Source organism: Balaenoptera physalus (genome assembly GCF_965194825.1).
Source record: "Balaenoptera physalus genome assembly, chromosome: 8".
In the NCBI taxonomy this organism is placed as follows: Eukaryota; Metazoa; Chordata; class Mammalia; order Artiodactyla; family Balaenopteridae; genus Balaenoptera; species Balaenoptera physalus.
Genome location: NC_138887.1, coordinates 96,099,128 through 96,119,369, shown reverse-complemented (window position 1 = coordinate 96,119,369; position 20,242 = coordinate 96,099,128). Strand labels below are relative to the sequence as shown.

General features: G+C 35.3%; 1 long non-coding RNA gene across 2 annotated transcripts in view; it reads left to right on the top strand.

Moving 5' to 3' along the window:
* LOC309665737 overlaps positions 1-20,242 on the top strand; it is a 34,886-nt gene that overhangs the window by 11,997 nt on the left and 2,647 nt on the right. Inside the window, exon 3 of one of the 2 annotated variants that reach the window (XR_014266654.1) lies at positions 971-1,041. This is a non-coding gene — a long non-coding RNA (uncharacterized lncRNA). Of the gene's footprint in view, positions 1-970; positions 5,467-20,242 lie in introns of those variants that run through there. The other variant, XR_014266655.1, reaches the window with a different exon arrangement.

The window sequence follows — 20,242 nt, the reverse complement described above, 5'->3', positions numbered from 1 at the left end:
GCACAGAAACGAAGACCCAAAACAGCCATAAATAAATAAATAAATAAATAAATAAATAAATAAATAAATAAATAAATAAATAAATAAAAATTTAAAAAAAATTAATATGGAAGAACAATTATAGGAGCTTGTAATAGAATCAAATAGATGGGGAAGAGATCTTGGGTGACAGAAAACTATCGGAAAACTGTCCCATGGTCAGGAGATCTTCAGGGAGCTCACAGCAAGAGGAGAGTAGTAAAGGCATCAGAATAAACCCAGAAGTAAGAGGAAAGGAAAGAGTGGGCAGAAAGAAAAAAGAGTAGCCCTCAAAGTGAGGAGGAAAATATTCCATGAGGCAGTAGGTATAATCTAGAATAAGAATACCATCTCCAAAGCCTAATGGCTTGGATTTTATCCCAGCTCTGCTATTCAACTAGCTATGTGACCTTGGGCAAGGTAGTAATCTCTCTAAGGATTAAATATGTATATGTGTGATTATTATGGTTTTTGTCATAATAATGTACAGTATGTCCATCCATCCATCATGAATGTATATATATTGAGAGAGAGAGAGAGAGTTTTTATGTATAGTGTATTATTGTGGAAAAAACCAATGGGAGAAAATTTAAATGTGGCAACCAGTTATAGTGGTCAAAAGAATTTTAATTTGAGCCTGCAAGTTCCTAGATACAGAAGAAACAGAACATCCTTCTTACCACACTATTAATAATATTATTAATTATGATTCCTTTTCATTGCTATACTGTGCAGAGAGGGAGCCGTTCAGAGCTCTCTGTTGACTATACCTACACTTTCCCTTCTTGGGAGCTAGTGTTTCCACCAATTTCCTCAAAATGTCACTAAATATTTAGTTTGTTATATTGTTGGTTTTGTAGTTGATGATGGTTGCTTGTCCCTACCATGTGGCCCTTTTTCTCCCTTCCTAATAGAAGTTCATCTTTGATCATATGACTATTCCTTCTCACAGCTCGGGTACCTCAGGAGAAGCTGACTTTTCCCCCAGCTCCAAGAGTTGGCCTGATTGGTCTAAGAATGCAGGTGAATTGTAATGTATAAAAACATCTAATCACTATGTTGTACACCTGAAACTAATATAATATTATAAGTCAATTATACTTCAGTAAAAGAAAACAATAAAGATGAATTCCAGTGATTGGTTCAGGGATCCAGGCCTAAGCCAATCAGAACATGGCATGTCTCTGGCTACAAGATTCAGTCACAAATGGGTATGTAAACAAATTCTGGCTAATTGGGAGAGATTTGCTGAAGGCTTCTGGGGAAAAGAGGTCTTTGATATTTTAAGATGTCCCCCTGAATCCTTTCTACCTTTCCATGGTATGGAGAGAGGTGATGTGCTATAGCATTTTTGCTACCTTGCGGGGAGCAGCCTAAGGAAAACCCCAATACTCAGAGGAAGGCACAAGACAGGAAGCTGAAGAAACAGAACTAGCATTACTGAATTAAACAGACCTAAAGTCTGTTGGCCTCTGGACTCGCAGTCACATAAACCTATACATTTTCTTACTGTTTAAGCCAGTTTGAACTGAATTTTGAGATACTTGTGTGTTAATTGAGTATACATATCCAAAGAGCTTTTGTTCATTCTCCTATCAGAGTGCCCTTGATCCAGTTTGGTTAGCTTCATAAAATACTGTATTTTAGCCAGAAAGACTTTTAGCCGTAAAATCTTGAGGGATCTCCTGTTCAATCACAGTCCTACCGTAGCGGGGTTGGAGACTGTACCGAAAGATTCAAAACTTCTTAAAGACCATTCTCTTAGGAAAATCTTCCACTTGTTTGCACTAATTTGTCCTTTTTCTTTTTTTCCAGATTAACTACTGAAAACATTAGATTTATTTCTCATGCTTTCTTTCGCTAGTGTAGGTAAAGCTTGAATGTGGTACAACGCCAAGAGATGTACCCAGTGATTTTCACAAGTCCTTCATCTTTTAGATTTGTGTATGGCTAACATAGAATTTCCATTCAGAACTGTCATTCATAGGAAGCAAGGGGCTGAGAGAGATAAAACAGATGATTCTGACCTAAGACAGTTTTATCTAAATTTAAAAATATGACAAGTAAAAATTAAATTAAAATGAATACATTATGAAATTTATATTACTTTTTAAATGAATAGAGATGGTACACGTTGTACGTCATGTTAAATATTCTGAAATTCTTACCATTTGAATAATACAAAATAATATTTGAAATTAATGTATACTATAGGAAAAATAATTCAGAATTAATGTGTATTTTCAAGTCAGACTCATCATTTTTTTGTTTGTCTTTGATCTTCAAATCACTATCCTTTCAAAATGTATTCGATTTCCAATCCTTGTAAATACTACAGTTAGCCTTCGTATCGTGGGCTTCACATCTGCGAATTCAACCAAATGTGGATTGAAAATATTTGGGGGAAAATATTCCAGAAAATTCCAAAAATCAAAATTTGAATTTGCCACCCTCAGCATCTGTTTCCATAGCATTTAAGTAGTATTTATAGTTATTTACATAGCACTTACATTGTAGTAGCTATTACAAGTAACCTAGAGATGATTTAAAGTATACATAGGTTACATGCAAATACTACACCATTTTATGTAAGGGACTTGAGCATGTATGGATTTTGGTATCATTGGTTGTCCTTGAACTAATCCCCCACAGATACCGAAGAATGACTATACTCCTTTTCTTTTACTTTAGTGGGATTTTTTTCTTATTATTTGTTCACCAGTACTTAGTTAATTTACTCTCCAGAAATAAGCTTTAGGGGAAAACATTAACAAATTCCAGACTACTAAGAATTTACTTAGTTGCTGTGCCACTGAACCATGGGTTTGGTATTAGAACCAAAGGCTCTGCTTACTAGTAATCTTTTGCCTCTGTTTTATTTCTTGTTTCACGGGTGTCTGTTCACATCTTAAATGTTATTTGCCACGAAAATCATTCACTGATGAATGCTGAGTTCGGATATTACCTCTTCTGGGAAGGCTGTATGGATTTCCCTAACGCCACTCAGCCTTCCCCTCCTCTGTGCTCCCCTAGTGCTCTCTTCATACCTCTATTGACATTGCATTTACCAATTTTCTTTTATTTAATTTTTTATATAGCTGTCTCCTTCACTAATCTGTGCTATCTTTGACAGTAGACTCCCAGCCTTATAGAATTTTGGACCTCATTGCCTGCCACGAAAGCTGCCACAGGTGCAATCAATATGTTTCTTGTACCCCTGATTACATTTATGTCTTCTAAGGAATGTACCTAGTTTCTGTCATTCTACTTAAAGATTAGAGACAGTTACCTTTCACCTCCTCTGTAAATTGCAACTATTTGCAGTTCATAGTGGCTAAGATACTGTGTTCTGGAGTAGACTATCTACATTCAAAATCCAGCTCAGCTGTTTACTAGCTGAACAACCTTGAAGAAGTTACTTAACATCTCCAAGTCTCAGTTTCTGCAGCTGCAATGTTGATATAATAAGAGAAACTACTTCATGGGGGTTTGTACAAATTCAGTGAGAAAATTTATATCAAGGTCTTAGCAAAATGCTGCCTTATAACACATTTTCACCTTTATGTAGATGGCAATGCTTCTGGGTGTAACTTCAGCTGTTATTATTACTGTTGTTATTATTAGCCTCTTAAATTTTTTACTTCTAGTGTGATTAGATATTACATTTCCAATAATAATGGAATTTTGTTATGAGAAGGAAGGCTATGGACTTGTTAGCTTTGGAAACATTCCAGGTCATTTTACAGCTGAAAATTAACAGTATCAACAAGAAGCATTCATGCCAGGATTGTACTTTTATTGTTCACAGGCCGTCTGTTTGCAGGAAAGCAAGTTTTATATTTCCAGTTGGTCTTCAACCCATCATTTGAATTCCCTGGTGTCTATTTTCAGGGTATTAGTAAGTGGTTATATGATTACACAAACTCTAAAATTCAAATAAACAGTTGGCAGTGATAGGGAAAAAATGTTAATAGTATTTTGCTGTATATTCAAAATACTGCAAACTCCCCCATATTTCCATGCATGATATATCATTGTGGATAAGTCAGGATTGTTAAAGATTTAGAAAATTGATCTTTAACAAAAAATGCTGATTATTTAGTATTGTCCCACTAACTTTAATTTTTTCTTCCCAGTTCCAGCTCTTGAAAATTTGTGAGTGTGATGGAAATATGTGTAGGTGTATGTTTGTCAGAGGAAAATGTATTTATATAAATTGCAATGCTTCTAGGTAAAAAGAAAATCCCCAGATATGCAGATCCCATTAGAATTCCAAAGAATCTCACTTGACTATGTTTATAGCTCTTTAGCATTAGACCTCTGAAATCAAGTTGAAAAAATTAAATTAGTTGGAACTTATAGAGACTGTCCTGTTAAAAAAAAAGCTTAACTGGGACTTTCGGTTGGACTACAGAAAAACTGAGTTTACTTTGGAAATGGACCCATAAACTCTACTCTGTTCTTTGTAAATGTCATATTTAGGAAAGAAAAAGCAAATGTAAGATCAACTTGCAGATTCAAGTGTGCCAATTGTGAGGGGATAGCAGCTAAAAACCAGCAACTGTCTCCTCAGAGACGCACTAAATTAGGTCTGAATTTCATGAGCTTTGGTAAGCACTTATACTGTACACTGACTTGGGAGTACTTTCCCTGAATTCTGGAGACTGCATATGAAATACTTAATTCATTTTTTTTTTGTCAGTACTTCCAATTGCTTTAATGGGAGTACATGTACTACCGCTAGTATTTTATTTTTACACTCGAAAATTCTCACTCCTCCCCCAAATTAACACTTTTGTGTAATTAGCATTGCCTAAAATAATAGATCTTTTTTCAGCATGGGAAGAAGAGGGGGATAAGGAGAGAGAGAGAAAGAAGAAGGGAAAGCAATGTCCATCTGTTCAGCTAAAAGTGGGGCGTAGAGATGAGGCAGGAGGAAGAATTCATAGACTCAGAAAGTAGGATAAAAAAAATTTTTATATTTGATTCTGTGACCCTCCATCTTCTGTGCGATGTTGATTTTTTAAGCACTAAAGAATTTTTTTCAAGTGTTCAGCAGTATTACTTTTTTTCTATTTTGTGATAAATTATCTGCCAATAAAATGTTAATTCTCTATAGGTCATTTCATCCCATGCCTTTTGGAAAACTTTTATTTTTAAAATCAACTTTATGGAGATATAATTTACAAACAATGAACTACCTACTAACTATAAAATTTTTGAGTTTTGACACATATATATATATATATATATATATATATATATACCTGAGAAACTACTGCTACAAATCAAGATATGGACTGCTTTCATAACCCTCCAAATATTCCCCATGGCCCCATACAATTCATTTCTCTCTCTGCTCCTGGCTCCAGGCAACCACTGATCTGTCTTTTGTGCTGATAGATCAGTTTGCAATTTCTAAAATTTTAATGAAATAGAATGATGTGTACTTTTTGTGTCTGGCTTCTTTCACTCATCATGATATTTTTGAGGTTGATCCATGTTGCATGTATCAGTAGTTCATTCCTTTTTATGACTAAGGAGTATTCAATTATATCAATTTACCACTTTTTAAAAAATCCATTCACCTGCTGATGAACAGTTGGATAGCTTCCAGGTTTTAACTTTGTGAATAATGCTGATCTGAGCATTCATATACAAATCTTTGGGTGGACATATGTTCTCATTCTTCTAGGGTAACAAAATACTTAGGAGTGGAATGGCTGGGTCATATGGTAATTATATGTCTAACTGTATTAGAATCTGCCAAATAATTTTTCAAAGTGGTTACACCATTTTACATTCCAATGAAGTGTAAACTCCATGAGTTCCACATCCTCACCAAGCACTGGTATTGTTAGTCTTTTTAACTTTAATTCAAATGGGTATATAATACTATCTCACTGGGGTTTTAATCTGCATTTTCCTTAATGGCTAATGATGTAGAGCATCTTTTCATGTGCTCACTTGCCATTTGTATATCTTCTTCTGTGAAGTATCTGTTCAGATCTCTTGCCGATCTTTATGTTGGGTTATTTGACTTCTTATTAATGAGTTGTGCAAGTTCATTATATACTCTGGGAACAAGTCCTTTGCCAGATATGTGTGTTTTTGCTAAATTTTTTTCCAATCTGAAGCTTGCCTTCTCACTTTCTTAATAGTGTCTTTTTATGGAAAAAAATGGTTTTAATTTTAGTAAAAACCTATTTATCATTTTTTTCTTTTATGATTTACTTTTTTTTTTGCATCTAATCTAAGAAATCTTTGCATAACTCAAGGTCAGAAAGATTTTCTCCTATTTTTCCTTCTAGAGATTTATAGATTTAGCTTCTCTCTTAGGTCTACCATCAATGTGAGTTAATGTTTGTGTATGACAGGAGATGATGTTTGATATTTATTTTTTGTATGGGTATCCAGTTATTCTAGCACCATTTGTTGAAAAGATTATTTTTGTGCTACCTTTCCTATTCTGTCCAATGCTGATTTTCTAGTACTAGCCAAAGCTCATTTTTTAAAGTATTCAGCAATATTATTTTATACCCATTTTATAATAAGTATCATTATCTGCCAGTAAATGGTTGATACTCCATAGGGCATTTATCCTTTGTCTTTTGGGAATCTTTTTTTCAAAAATCAACTTTACTGAGGTATAGTTTACAAACAGCAGACTGTATCTTTTAGTGAATATCACTTTTGAAAGTGGGTCAGAAGTGAAATCAGAGATCTTTTGCTAGGTTCCATTGCTGGCTTCTCCCTAATTCTATCTAGTGAAAATTATGGATCATTTACCTGTGTCAAGTACTGCATTAGGAAAGAGACAAGAATAAGAAACCGTTTTCTAGAAGACTTCATTTTGGGAACTAGGAATAAAAGCATGTCACATAGGATCCAGTCACTGCTGTAATAAAGGTTAAGAAAAAAATATTGACAATCCCAGAGGAAAGAGGAGAAGTTAGAGAAAGCTTCACAGAGGTGGTATAGCTTGAATTAGGGTATCTTTATTATAATTACTTTCGCCTTCTTTTGAAAAAGAAACATTCATCACAGAAAATTTAGAAAATATAAATAAGGATATTTACCTCATTAATCTGGATTTTGGATGTTAGCAGTCTCATCTGGATCAGAAAGCTCAGAGATGAGGTGTGCCTTAAATAAAGAAGGGAAACTTGTATAGAGATCTTCCCTATAGAGGAGTCATTTATTGATATGGTTACTAAAGCTAGCTGCACCTAAGTGCAAACTGTTTGCCTTGAGCTAAACAAATGTGCTTCCTTGAAGAAAAGGAATGGAAGCGAGAGGAAATGGGATAGCTGTAAGAGGCCTGGAGGTGGGATTCCATTAAATGAAAAGAGCCATATAGAAATAGCAGTGTCTATGTTCCCTAGCACTCACCCTTTGCTAAGCATCCTAAGTGCTTTACTGAATTCTCACAGCAACCTTAGGAAAGATTTACAAAGAGAGAAATTAAGGCAAGAAATGTTAAGGTCTCCATGGTAGATTATTGTTCAAAAGTATTCACCCTCCCTTACCATCACTTCCCCATCTTACTGATCCTTGGTTTGGTCATGTGACTGGCTTTGGTCTCATGGTGGACAGAGTGTACTTCATTGTCCCTTTACTTAGACTTTGGGCCTGGCCATGTGATTTTCTTTAGCCAATGGGATGCTAACAGATATAACACCAGCAGAGGCTTGAAATATGCATGTGTGGAGGGCCTCTCCTCTTACGCCTCTGCCATCACTATGAGATAAACATGCCCTAGGATGTCTAGTCTACTGGTCCAAAAGAGGATGAAAGACAGGTGGAATGGACTTGGAACCAACCTGTAATTTGGAGCACAGCCCAGCCTGGATCAGGCAACCCACAGATGGTGAGAGAGAATAGTTGATTGTTGTTTATTCCACTGAGTTTTATGGTGGTTTGTTATTCAGCCACCTAATTAAGTGGCAGAAAGAATTTGAACACTGACAATATGGGTACAGAGTCTGTATCATACTGCTACTTGTACAGGAAATAATGAGTTCTTTTCAAATGTCTAGGTAAAGATAATCAGTTGAAGGATGAAGCAAAGGTCTATAACTCAGGAGAAAGTAATGGGTTTGGAATTAAGAGAATATTTCATCAATTAAAGAATAAACCTTGGCAAATCGTTTAATCTCTCTGTACTTTCCTTAAAAGACTATTGTGAAAAATAAAGTACTAGCTGTCAAAGCTCTTTAAAATGTTAAAAGTGTTATGGAAATTCTAGTTTTTCCTTTAAGTTTATTTTGTTTCCTGCTGTATCTCAGTGCCCGGTGTGTCATAGGTACTAAGTACATATTTGTTAAAATAAATTGAAGTGAATTATTTTCAAACGGTATTCTTAGTTCATAAATAACAAAAACACAAAGCATATTTATCATTAGGAAAGTAATTAATTTCTGTTCTTGACAAGAGTAGGAAAAAATGTCAAGGAAGCCCCTTCCTCTTACAGCAGTAGACTGGTATGGAATATACGGAGGATGCTTGTTTCTTATCTCTACTACCCAACTAATGGTACCCAGACTGATGTTCTGCAAATCCTAACACTAATGAGAATGTTGCTGCAGTCTTCTAACAGGATACTTTCTGCCCCAAAGAATGTTTTGTTAGTGGGAAAATATTTGAATTTAATATTTGTTCTGCAGTTTAAAAAATTAAGTTTTATTTATAAAATACAGATAATTCAGAAAACAACCAAATGAGCTTGTGAATTCCAAAGTTAGGTCACTATGGTAGGAAGAAAATGTTCATTTGTCCTTTTTCCTTCTCTGTTTACCATAAAGCAAGATATAGCCAAATAAGATGTCTCCCTTTTAATACATTTTGCATTTAATTCATTTAGGATTCTGGCCAAGGTTATGGTTAGCTTGGGTTCAGGTTAGGGGGCAAGTTTGTTCCTCACATCAAATCACAGAGACATTAAAGGATTAGATGTGTTATATAGGTTGTTCTACTTTTTATTATAACTTATCCCAAAACTTCTCCCATGATATCCTGAAAAAAAATTTGGTGGTGTAGATAAGGATTACATCAGCTCTAAACTTTCCTGTTAAAATATTAAATGGGAACATTTGAACAGTATTGCATCACCAATGTGAAACTGACTAACAGTCTGGAAGCAGTAAATTTTACTTAAGTATATTTCATTGTAGTGAGTCCTTCATCCTGTGACAGATATTCTCCAGTGAGGATTTTGGGTGAAGACTTTCTGTCCCAGCTAAAGTCTTTTAATAGCTACTCCTAATCCTGAACCAGTTCTGGCCTCCTGTTCACATGTGTTAGGAATGTAATTAAATCTATCAGTGTCATTGTTATATTAAGAGTTATAGACTAACCCTAGTATTGAAAGAAAGGAAGGAAAAGATCAATCTTCTCATTATTTTTGCTGCAGATTTTCATCATAATGATTTCTTTGTTTTATTTATTGTAAATCTATTGTATCTGTGCAAAGACCATATGTTTGCAATTCTTGACTTGGAAATGCCGGAAGATAAAGTAGGGAAATAAACATCAGAAATACAAATATAACTGGTATCCTAGATTCCTTGACAGGATCCAGGGTATTAAAGCTGGTTTTACCCTACTCACAAAAGTTTATCTAAGTTTATCGTCCCCACACTCCAGATGAAATAGAAATTAAATAGGAAGAATTTAGCACTCTAGTAGGGTCTTAAATCTTTTAAAAGAGACAAAAGGGATTGAAATGGTCAAGATTTCATGGTATAAGAATGATACCAAGACAAAAATGTTATTTTTGAAATCTAAAATTCAAAAAAAAATTCAATTAAAAGAATTTCTTAAGCTCAGTGTTGCACAAACTACAAAATTTGGGAGACCTTCTTAACATCTTCCTCTCATTTTTGCCTAATATCTATTTGTTCAAGTTATTTCAGTTGTATCTCCTATATTTCTTTCCAATCACTTCCTTTCTAACATTTCCATCACCCTCAACTATTTTGTCATTTTCTAATCTCAACCTGGATGATTTTTATTGTAAAAAATAAAATATGTGACTATAACTCTGGTGCCTAACACCCATCATGGCTCTTAGGATAAAGGCCAGCACCTTTAGGATGGTCTACAGAGCTATTTTCTGTCTGGCTTCAGTTCTCTGCATTCCGGCCACCCTGGCCTTCTTTCCAGGGTTTAGAACAAACCAAATTCCTTCTTGCCTCAGGATCTTCAAATATGTTCCTCCTTCTGCCTGAAATACTATATAATAAATTTATATATTTATTACCTATAAATATATAAAGTATTTCTTATTGAAATTATCAAACATATTCATATTAATAATACATGTCTAATCATATTTCGTCTATGGCACCACCCACCTTACCTCCACCCCAGATAACTTTGAAGCAAATCCCAGGCATGTAATGAAAGACTCTTTCTAACTCACACTTATCCTCAAGATCTCTGCTCAAGCGCCACCTGTTTCCCCCATCCCTCTGCCATCTAGGTCATACTGCCTGGTCATATGGTCTCATTGTACCCAGTGCTTCTACTTTAAGAAATCATTTCAGTATGTAATTATATATTTATATGTATGGTTTTTGTATTAGTGTCTATCTTCATCCTATACTTCATGTCCCATGAGTGAGAAATGGTGTCTTTTTTGCCCATTATTCTACCTCCTCTACTTATCAGAGTGCCTGGCTCAGAGTGAATTCTTAATAAATATCCATTAATTAAGCTGTGGGGATTTTCATAATAGAACCCTGCCCATTGCTGCCTTCTTAGCATTCTTCGTGGTCTTTTAATATCAAAAGATTTCCTGCATATAGCCCCTGGCCTGTGGTACCTTTAGTCTCTCCAAATAGAGACTTCTATCCTCTCTTTGATTTCTTCTGAAGCACTTGATCAGGTATTATTTTACCAACAGGTGCAGTTGGTCCTATTTTCAAAATGAATGTGCAGGCAAAACTTATAATTAATATTTATCTTCTCGATGTTTTTAATAATCATTAGCTATTTCTTTTACATCATAATACTATTTTCTCCCCACTAAATACAAAACAACATTGTCATAGAAAGCAGTCTGTGGGAAGGTGCCATCAACATAAACGTTTATTATGTATCGTTGTATAACCAACACTATGGTCAAGTGAATGGAAAAATATTTCATTGAAAGGCTGATAGATTATCTTAATGAAAATGGTTTTCAACAGCATTACTTGATTTTAGTTTCTTAATTTTAATTTTTAATTTTAAATCACACAGATATAAGTTTGGCTGTATTTTATTTACATAAACCCCAATATTATTTAGAGTTTCTATTTCAGTATGAGAAAAAAATATATATTAAGAAAAATTAAGAAAGTTAAATTCTGGGAAATTTTTGAGAAGGTGAAAATATCCCCACAAATCTGGTATCACATATTTCTTAGAGTTATTTTATAACTTTTTAAGATAGCAGTATATTTTGATATTTTGTTGACAGAAAATTTTAGCCTAAATGTATAATTTCTTAATAACTGGTCACTAGGTTTTTCTACTTTGCAATATAATGTTATATAGGATTCTGTTTATCACTACTTCATAATGACTACTAATCTAGTCAAAGTTTTCTGCAAAATTACAGCATCAGCTTGGATTAAGAGATGTAATAATTGGGACTTTCCTGGTGGCACAGTGGTTAAGACTCCACACTCCCAGTGCAGGGGGCCCAGGCTTGATCCCTGGTCATGGAACTAGATCCCACATGCATGCCACAACTAAGAGTTCGCATACCACAACTAAGGAGCCGTCAAGTTGCATCTAAGGAGCCCGCAAGCCACAACTAAGGAGCCCATGAACCTCAAGTAAGACCCGGCGCAACCAAATAAATAAATAAATAAATATTTAAAAAGAGAGAGATGTAATGATGGTGTAATTCAGAAGATTACACTGTTCAAAGGAAGAGAAAATTATGAGCAATTGCTAGGAAAGCAAATCTATAAAATTAAATATGTCCCCAAATCATAGCAGTAAATTTTTTATTTGAGATTTTCATGTGGTTATGTGATGAGGACTTGGTTCCTGTCTTGGGTACACCCATATGTTGGTATTATCAACCTTCATGATTCCATATATTTCCTTTCATGAACACATTTTCCCTGGTCACCTTGTCACCTCCACTGCAATGGCTTCTATTCCTTTGGCATAAGATTGTTCATCTTAAAAATAAAAGGTCCTATAACCAATTTTAAGCACTCTATTAAATCTGTTTATAAGTGATAATTAAATGGGATATGAAATATTACTTCTCCTAACTGCATCTCCCTGAATCAGAAATACATTATATAATTAGCATGTCTTAAATTACTTTTCCCTCACTAGGTAAATAAACTTACTAGAGAAAATTATTGAGTTAATTCCTCTACAGTTCTTTAGCATTTGAAAGGAAGTGCTTAAATGCAATGTCATTTCTAATTTCCATCAAATTGGATGTTTCAAAGGACTTTTAAAGACTATTATTGACCTTGGTAGAAATTGATACTGTATATAATTCAACTGCTTCATTTGTCATATGTGGTATGTGCAAAGTGGCTATTATTCAGAAAATGTCAGTTGAAATGAGAATTTCAATTATTTTTTTCACCTATAGTTGGCAACTAAATCTGGGGCAAAGATGCTTTAATAATCTGTGATATATGAAAAATAAGTTATGCAAAGATTCTGATTATACTTATACTGACATCTTTACAGCATAAGACTTTTTAGAGATTAAACTCTAACCTAGTCTCTTAACCACATGTGTAATAGATATATTTTAACGTTCAAGTATCTGACCAAATTAAATTAAAGATACAGCACCATCTTATGGATATTTCTATATCTGTAAAATTTATAAATATAAAAATCTTTTTGAGTTTGGGAAGAGAAAAGCTTTATCAGTAAAAAAAAAATATATAGGAGGAGAATATTTTACTGTAACAAGGAAAAATGTTGCAATATTGAATAATTTGAATGTGTATGTGTGCATGCATGTATGAATGTGTGTGTTTGTGATGGCAAGGTAAATAAAGAGATTTGTAATTTTTTCCCTTCAAAATTAAGAATTTGAAGAAGACAAATAAACAAAAGTTATTACAATACAAATTCATAACTTTGTGAAATAAGACATGTAGCTCAGAATACTGTCAGTCTCTAAATGACTCTGGGACATCACCGATTATCACCTGGCAAAGAAGTGTTCTTATAAGACATGAACCACACTTTCTAGAGAGTGATGAGAAATTTAGGTATGATAATAAACCTATTTAACTATCTGCTGATACTATAGAACTGGTAATCAAGTCTCCTTATATTTATCTAGCATTTAAATGTTTTCATAAGTGATTTATGCCCATTATTTTGTTCTGATTTTAGGTACAGATATTTCTGAATAAACACTTCTTAATAATCCTTCTTATTATTTTAATATAAAACACATAGCCAATTTAAGATTACAGAAAAATTGATGAACAAAACTCCACAATTAATTATTAAGGTGTAGTTACATGGGTGTGGTTCATATCCTTCATGCTTAGCTCACTTTAGTTATCATATATAGACCTGAAGCTCTACATGATTTACCCAGTTTATATGGTGTAAAATTATCCCACTTCTAACCAAAGCACAGATTCAGTACTTCTTAACTTTTTAGTGTCTTGAACTCCATGATAAAAGCTTTGGAACCTCTCTTTTAAAAAATGTCCATAGATACAATACATTTTGCACATAATTTTAGGGGCTTCTGGACTCCCTGGAGCTCATCCATGCTCTATGATTTTAAATAGTATTCTCCTTATTTTAACATTTATTTCCTTAGGATGTGATATTGACAAGTAAAAGCCAGGAGCTTTATCACAAAAATGCAAGGTCTTCTTGTGGTAGAAGCGATCCATAGTTTTTACACACACAAACACACACACACACACACACACACACACACACACACCCCTATTTGGCTTTAACTCATGTTCTCCCACAACTAAATTATATTAAAAGACCAGTGTAAATAAAGGGGTTCTTATTAGTTTATTTTTATACAGATTTAATTTTCATGTTATTTACAGTGAGATGTAAAAATATGACATTGACTACAAACAATATAGAATTTTTGGCTTTATCCTCACAGAATACTACAGGTTCTAATAATGTCCTATTATGAATAGTTTTCTATATCATGTAGACTTGACTCTAAATTTCTAAATTTTGTTTCAAATGTAAACTTGTAACTGATTTAATAAAATTAAGTTATTCCTAGATGTCCATATTAATAGAAAAAATACAACATAAAGTTGAAAAATTCTAAGCATACCATATACATGTTTTTATGTTTACTTCTGAGATGTGGATAGGTATTTTATAGCTTAATAAGAAATCCAGGGAAATTTAATAGATTTATAATAGTAGCATTATGTTTAAATGCAGATCCAAGACACTATATCAGATGTTAACTTAATTTTTCGTGTTATCAAATGCAGAATTATCATAATGTAAAAATTATGTTATTGATATTCTAGAACAATCTTGCTAATTTAATAAGATGCTTTAAGTTGTAAGGGCAGATTCCATAAAAATTCATGAAAAATTTATATATCTGATCATTTAAAACGGTAATGAAAATATTGCCACCACCTATACCTTTAACTGTAATACGATCCACGGGATGGATATATCTGCTCTACGTAGTGTAATACTTACTTTGTCCTTAAATTGGGAGGAAAGTAAAACAATGAATTAGCCCCGCCCCAGTCGGCACCCCGCCCCCACCCCGAAGTCCCAGGAAGCGCAAGGGGGCTCTAGTCGCTGGGCTGCTCTGAGGACCACGTGCTGCGCTCCCACCTCCCGCTCCTTCGCAGCTGCCCCAACTCAGGGCCAGGGCCACGTGGCACCACCCAGGGACCCCGGGTCATCCTGCGTGTGGGAGGGGGTCCTCAGGAAGCAGGGGCCTGCGGGTCCCCAGGTGCGGTGGGGGAGGCGAGTGCCGTGCGGGCACTAGCTGGTGGGTCGGGCGAGGAGGCCACCATCTTCAGGGTGAGGGTCGTGCGGCAAGGCGCGGCCCTGGAGGAGGGAGAGGTGGCGGGGATCGGGGAGGAGTTGGGGCTGCTGGTGGAAGACATCATGCAAGTGGTGGAGGTGGGGGTGGAGGAGGAGCAGGAGGAGGTGCAGGCGGAGGAGCGGGAGGAGAAGCCCCAGCAGCAGGGGCAGGAAGAGCCAGGGCGGGGACCCGGGACCCACGACCGCCCGGCCCCTGCTGGAGGCGCTGGCGGCCCTGCAGTTAGAGCTGAGCACTCTGAATGCCCAAGCCAGCAGGGCCTACACTTGGCTCAAGCGCATGATCGGTCAAAGGCGGAAGCCTCACTTGGGTGGAAGAAGGGCCATCATCTGGGGCATCCCTGGCTTCTGGGCCAGAGCCATCATGAACCAACCCCAGATGTCGGCCATGATCAGTGACCAAGATGAAGACATGCTTAGCTACATGATCAGTTTGGAGGTGCAGGAACTGGGCCATCCCAGGCACCGCTGCAAGTTGATGTTTTTCTTTCGGAACAACTCCTACTTCTGGAACGACATGATCATTAAGGAGTATCACCTTAGCATCGCTGGATATAGGGCGTCTCGTTCCACTCCAGTTCAGTGGTTCTGGGATTATGAACAAGGTGCCCCCCGCCGCAGGCAGGACACCACCAGCCTTAACTTCCTCAACTGGTTGTCTGACCACAACTGCCCAGGGTCTAACAGGATTGCTGAGATCATCGGCGAGGGCCTATGGCCCAATCCCCTGCATTACTACCCCAGTGAGGAAGGCCCACCGGGACAGACCCAGAGATGAAGGCGCTGGGGGAGCTTCAGAGTTTGGCCAAATAGCACAAGAGGCAGGAGGCGTCTACAGATGCGGGGGACGGATGGATGTATCTACCTACGCGGTTCTGGTGCCCAGGGGGGAAACGAGGGAAGGATGGCCAGTGAAGGTTCCAGAGAGCAGAGCCCCATGTGCCAGGAGTGACGCCCAGAGAGACATAAACAAGTTAACAAGTGAAAAAAAAAAAAAAAAAGAATTAGTGATGCAATGGTAAAATTAGAGACCTAACCTTGAAAACTAGGGATTCTCAAAATATGGTCCTCAAACCCCTGGTTGGGGGGCGGTTCCCTGAAACCCTATCAGGGAGGTCTGTGAGGTTGAAACTATTTATATAGGAATACTAAGATCTTTGTCTTCTTCACTGTGTTGATATTGCGTAGATGGTGCAGTAACAATGGTGGATTCGTGCTGGAGCTTTAGCATGAATCAAGGCAATGGCACCAAAATCACTAGTAATCATTGTGTTCACAGGCACATACTCACAGAAAAAAATAAGCCAGATTCACTTATGAATATTTCTGATTAAGCAGTAAAAAATATTTATTTTTAAAAATCTCAACCGTTGGGTACACATTTAAAAAATAATGTGAAGTGAAATGGGAAGTATACATAAAACACTTCTGCTGCATAACGAAGTACAATGATTGTCTGGAGAACTGTCTGAGTTGCAAGCTGAACTATCTGCTTTTTCATAGAACACCATTTTTACTTGAGAGAGCAACTCGACAAACAAATTATAGTTACTCATACTTAGATATTTGGCAGACATTTTCTCAAACATGAGTGAAGTGAGCTTGTCACTTTAAGGAAAACAACTGACAGTTTTGTTGTGCCAGTGATAAATTCAAGCTTTCAGGTGAAAATTAGAATTTTGTAAAACGTTATCTGCCAAAGTAAACGATAGTTTTCCAGTACTTAATGATTTTTTGATGAAATTATTGACAAATGTAATTTGTTGGATACTATATAATAAAATAAAATGTGTCAACTTTTGGACAATCTACATTACCCAATGAACCAGTGTTTTCCAAATGACCAATGAATGACATTATGAAATCATGAATCAGTAAAAGATCCATTCAAAGTTCAAGATAGACTAATGGATTTTTTTAAATCACAGAGTAAGAAAAATTTACTGATGTGGTTATAGATTCCACATTGCAACTAACCTTAAAGAAACTACCACTCATTGAGTTTTGGTTTAATATCAAAGAAGAATATCCATAATTATGTGAAAGGCTATTAAAATACTCCTTCCTTTTTCAACCACATGTCTATATAAGGTTGGATTTTCTTCATCTGTTATCAAACAAAACAATGTATTGCAACAGACTGAAGTAGAAGCAGATATGAGAATGTAGAAGCACATGAATTCTACTAAGCCAGACATTAAAGAGATTTGTATAGTGTAAAATAGTACAACTCTTCCCACTCAACTTTTTCTTTTGGAAATACAGGGTTTTTTTCATAAACATATATATCATGTTATATAGTAGGTTATTATTATTATTAAATGAATTAATAGTCATTTCTAAATTTCCTTAGTTTTATCTTTCTAATATTAGAAATGCTAATAAATATAACCCACATAACCAAGAGAACTTTGGGGTCCTTAATAAATTTTAAGAGGGTAAATAGGCCCTGAGAACAAGTGTGTTAATCACTGCTACAGACCAGGGTAATAGTAAATAATTAATAAAGACATATCTTCATTTTCCCCACTTAATATCATTTGACTATCCCTTATAATTTTCTCTGATAAAAACTCTATTTCAATTTAATTTCAGTTTACTTTTCTATTTCAGTTTAATTTTCTTGAGCATTATTGTTGAAATGGTCTAGGTTTTTTTTTTTTTTTTTTTTTTTTAATAGGAGTAGAATTCTCATCTCTTGAGACATTGGTTGAATTCCTGGTCAATCAATGCAATGCTCTCTTTACAGTGTCCTAGTATAGTTCTTAATATAGACTAGGCACTCAATAAATGTTATTGACTAGCAGAACATGTGTTAAACAGCAAAGTCAATAAAAGTGCAAAACAACTGTGAAAGCTAGAGGGAAAAAACTCCATTTACTGCTTTATCCATTTATGAGCATAATTAGTAGATTTTAATCCATTCCCACAAAAAGCACTGTTTGTGTCTCTATTGCCATTTAAAACACAAACAAAAAGTGCAGTTTGTGTCTCTATTACCATTTAAAACACAAACAGGTTCTTGTAGGTTAAGTACCTTCTTCTCTAGGAGACCATAATTATCATCTCGTATATTGTACATCTTGAATTAAGGCAAGGCACTTTTCTCATGAAATTTTAGGCTCAGAGGTCACAGTATGCTTTTACCTTTCTTTACTCCCTGTACTTTACAACAAACTCATTTCCGTTACCTTCTCCAAATTTCTTACAAAATGGAAATTAAAAAATGGAACTGTAATCAATCATTGATGAATGCTGACAGATTGAATAGGAACAGAAGGAAAGTAGCTTCTTATTGTGGGCTCAAACCATCTTATAAAAATTATGAAATCTTTAAGGTTTTAATAAAACACCTTAACATATTTGGGAGTTCTTTTAGGCTGGCTGTTTCAAGGAAAATAATTTAGAAATACAAATTATAAGCTATGTAAAAATCAATAAATAAATGAATTGAACCATTTACTAGTTTATCTACAATTTATTTCTATAGTTCTACAGTTAAAAGTGAGCTACATAATAAAACAATTACAATAACAATAAAATACTTGGCATTTACTGAGAATTTACTCTATACCAGACAATCTTTTAGTACTTGAATGCAGTATTTTATTTAATCTTCACAATAAACCTTTGACTGTATCTTGTGTGGGTATCAGTGTGGATTACTCATTTTTCTGGTCAATTTGTGCTGATCATCTGCATATATTTTTACCCTTTATCTGTAAAAGGTGGGGTCACAGAATGATTCTTTCTAGGATTCAAATTCTAACTTGAGAGGCGAAAAAGAAAAAGCTGAGCAAAGTAAGGAGAGGGATTTAAATAAGGTTGCCAGGAGGATTATTGCCTCATAAGATATAAATACTCATCTTAAAGTTTCAAAAAATTGGTTTTTATCTTACTTTTGCAAATGCATACCCTTTTATTAGCTGGGCTTGTGAGTTGACATTTTTCTCATACATATTTGCAAAACTGGTCCTTCCATTTGACCTGAAAGAGATTCCTCTCTCTGTTGTTATATAATTTTAGCTATAACTACAAAAAATAATAGACTCCCAAAACACTTAAGGGATATTTTGTGAATGTTTTTCTCTATGACCACAAGAGCATATATTACCATAACTTCTTATTTTGCTCATGTTTGTTTCATATACGTCCCCTCAGCGACTAAATTCTACTGTTTCTATCTACTCAGAATAGTGCATAGCCTAGAGTGGGTGCCCCAAAAAATGTCTGTTCAATGAAAGAATGATTTCATCTGTGACTTGAAAGAGTTAATACCTTCCTTTCCGGTCAAATGCGCAAATCAATTCTCAACCAGAAAAACAGACCACCTATAGCTATTCAGGTCACACACCTGTTTCCTTAAATATCATTGCCAAAACACATTTTATATTCGATTTTATTATTGTGCATCCATCTTTCCCTAGCATTAGAGGTGTTTCATTAAAAAGCGGTATAACTTCAATTTGTTTTTATGCTCACCTTGACGAAAATAAAAATGAATCACTGAATAAATTCAAGTGTATTTTATGTATTTTTGAAATGGTACAAACCAATCATAGTCTTATGTTGGGCATCATTTACTCAATTATCCCAGAGCATCAGCTGAAGTTATAATTACCTGAAAAGGTAATATTTAAGGTAGAAATTTGGCAAGAACATTAGTATAAGCACAAAGTTGAAACTGTTAATTAATAATTATTAGGGCACACTTAATGTTTAATGATCGGGTTTTCCTTTCAGATTCCTTTTCTTCAAACCATCTTTTTTTGGAGGAGAGGAAGGGAGGGTTCCTCAGAGACACATCATTGGCCCTCTTCTCAGTCTGAAACATGTTTTATGGACCTCATTATCCATATCTGTCTGTAGCTTCAACTACCACCAATATGCTGATGATTCCTTTACCCAGATGTGAGTTAACAGGTTTGCATTTCCAAATGGGTCTAGGAGCACTTTGATAAGCTCCTCAAAACTTGATGCTTCTCTATAGCTACATGTCCTCTAGAAGTTCATATTTCATCTGTTCTCAGTCAAGTTACCCTGTCCTGGGAATCATATTCTACCCTTGACCCTCTTCTTCAGCTCCTCGTACATGTTCTATTAATTCCTTTGTCCACCTCTTAAGCTTTCTTCCCCCCACTCCCACCCCTTGTCCCCATCTTAAATTCAAGCCCTC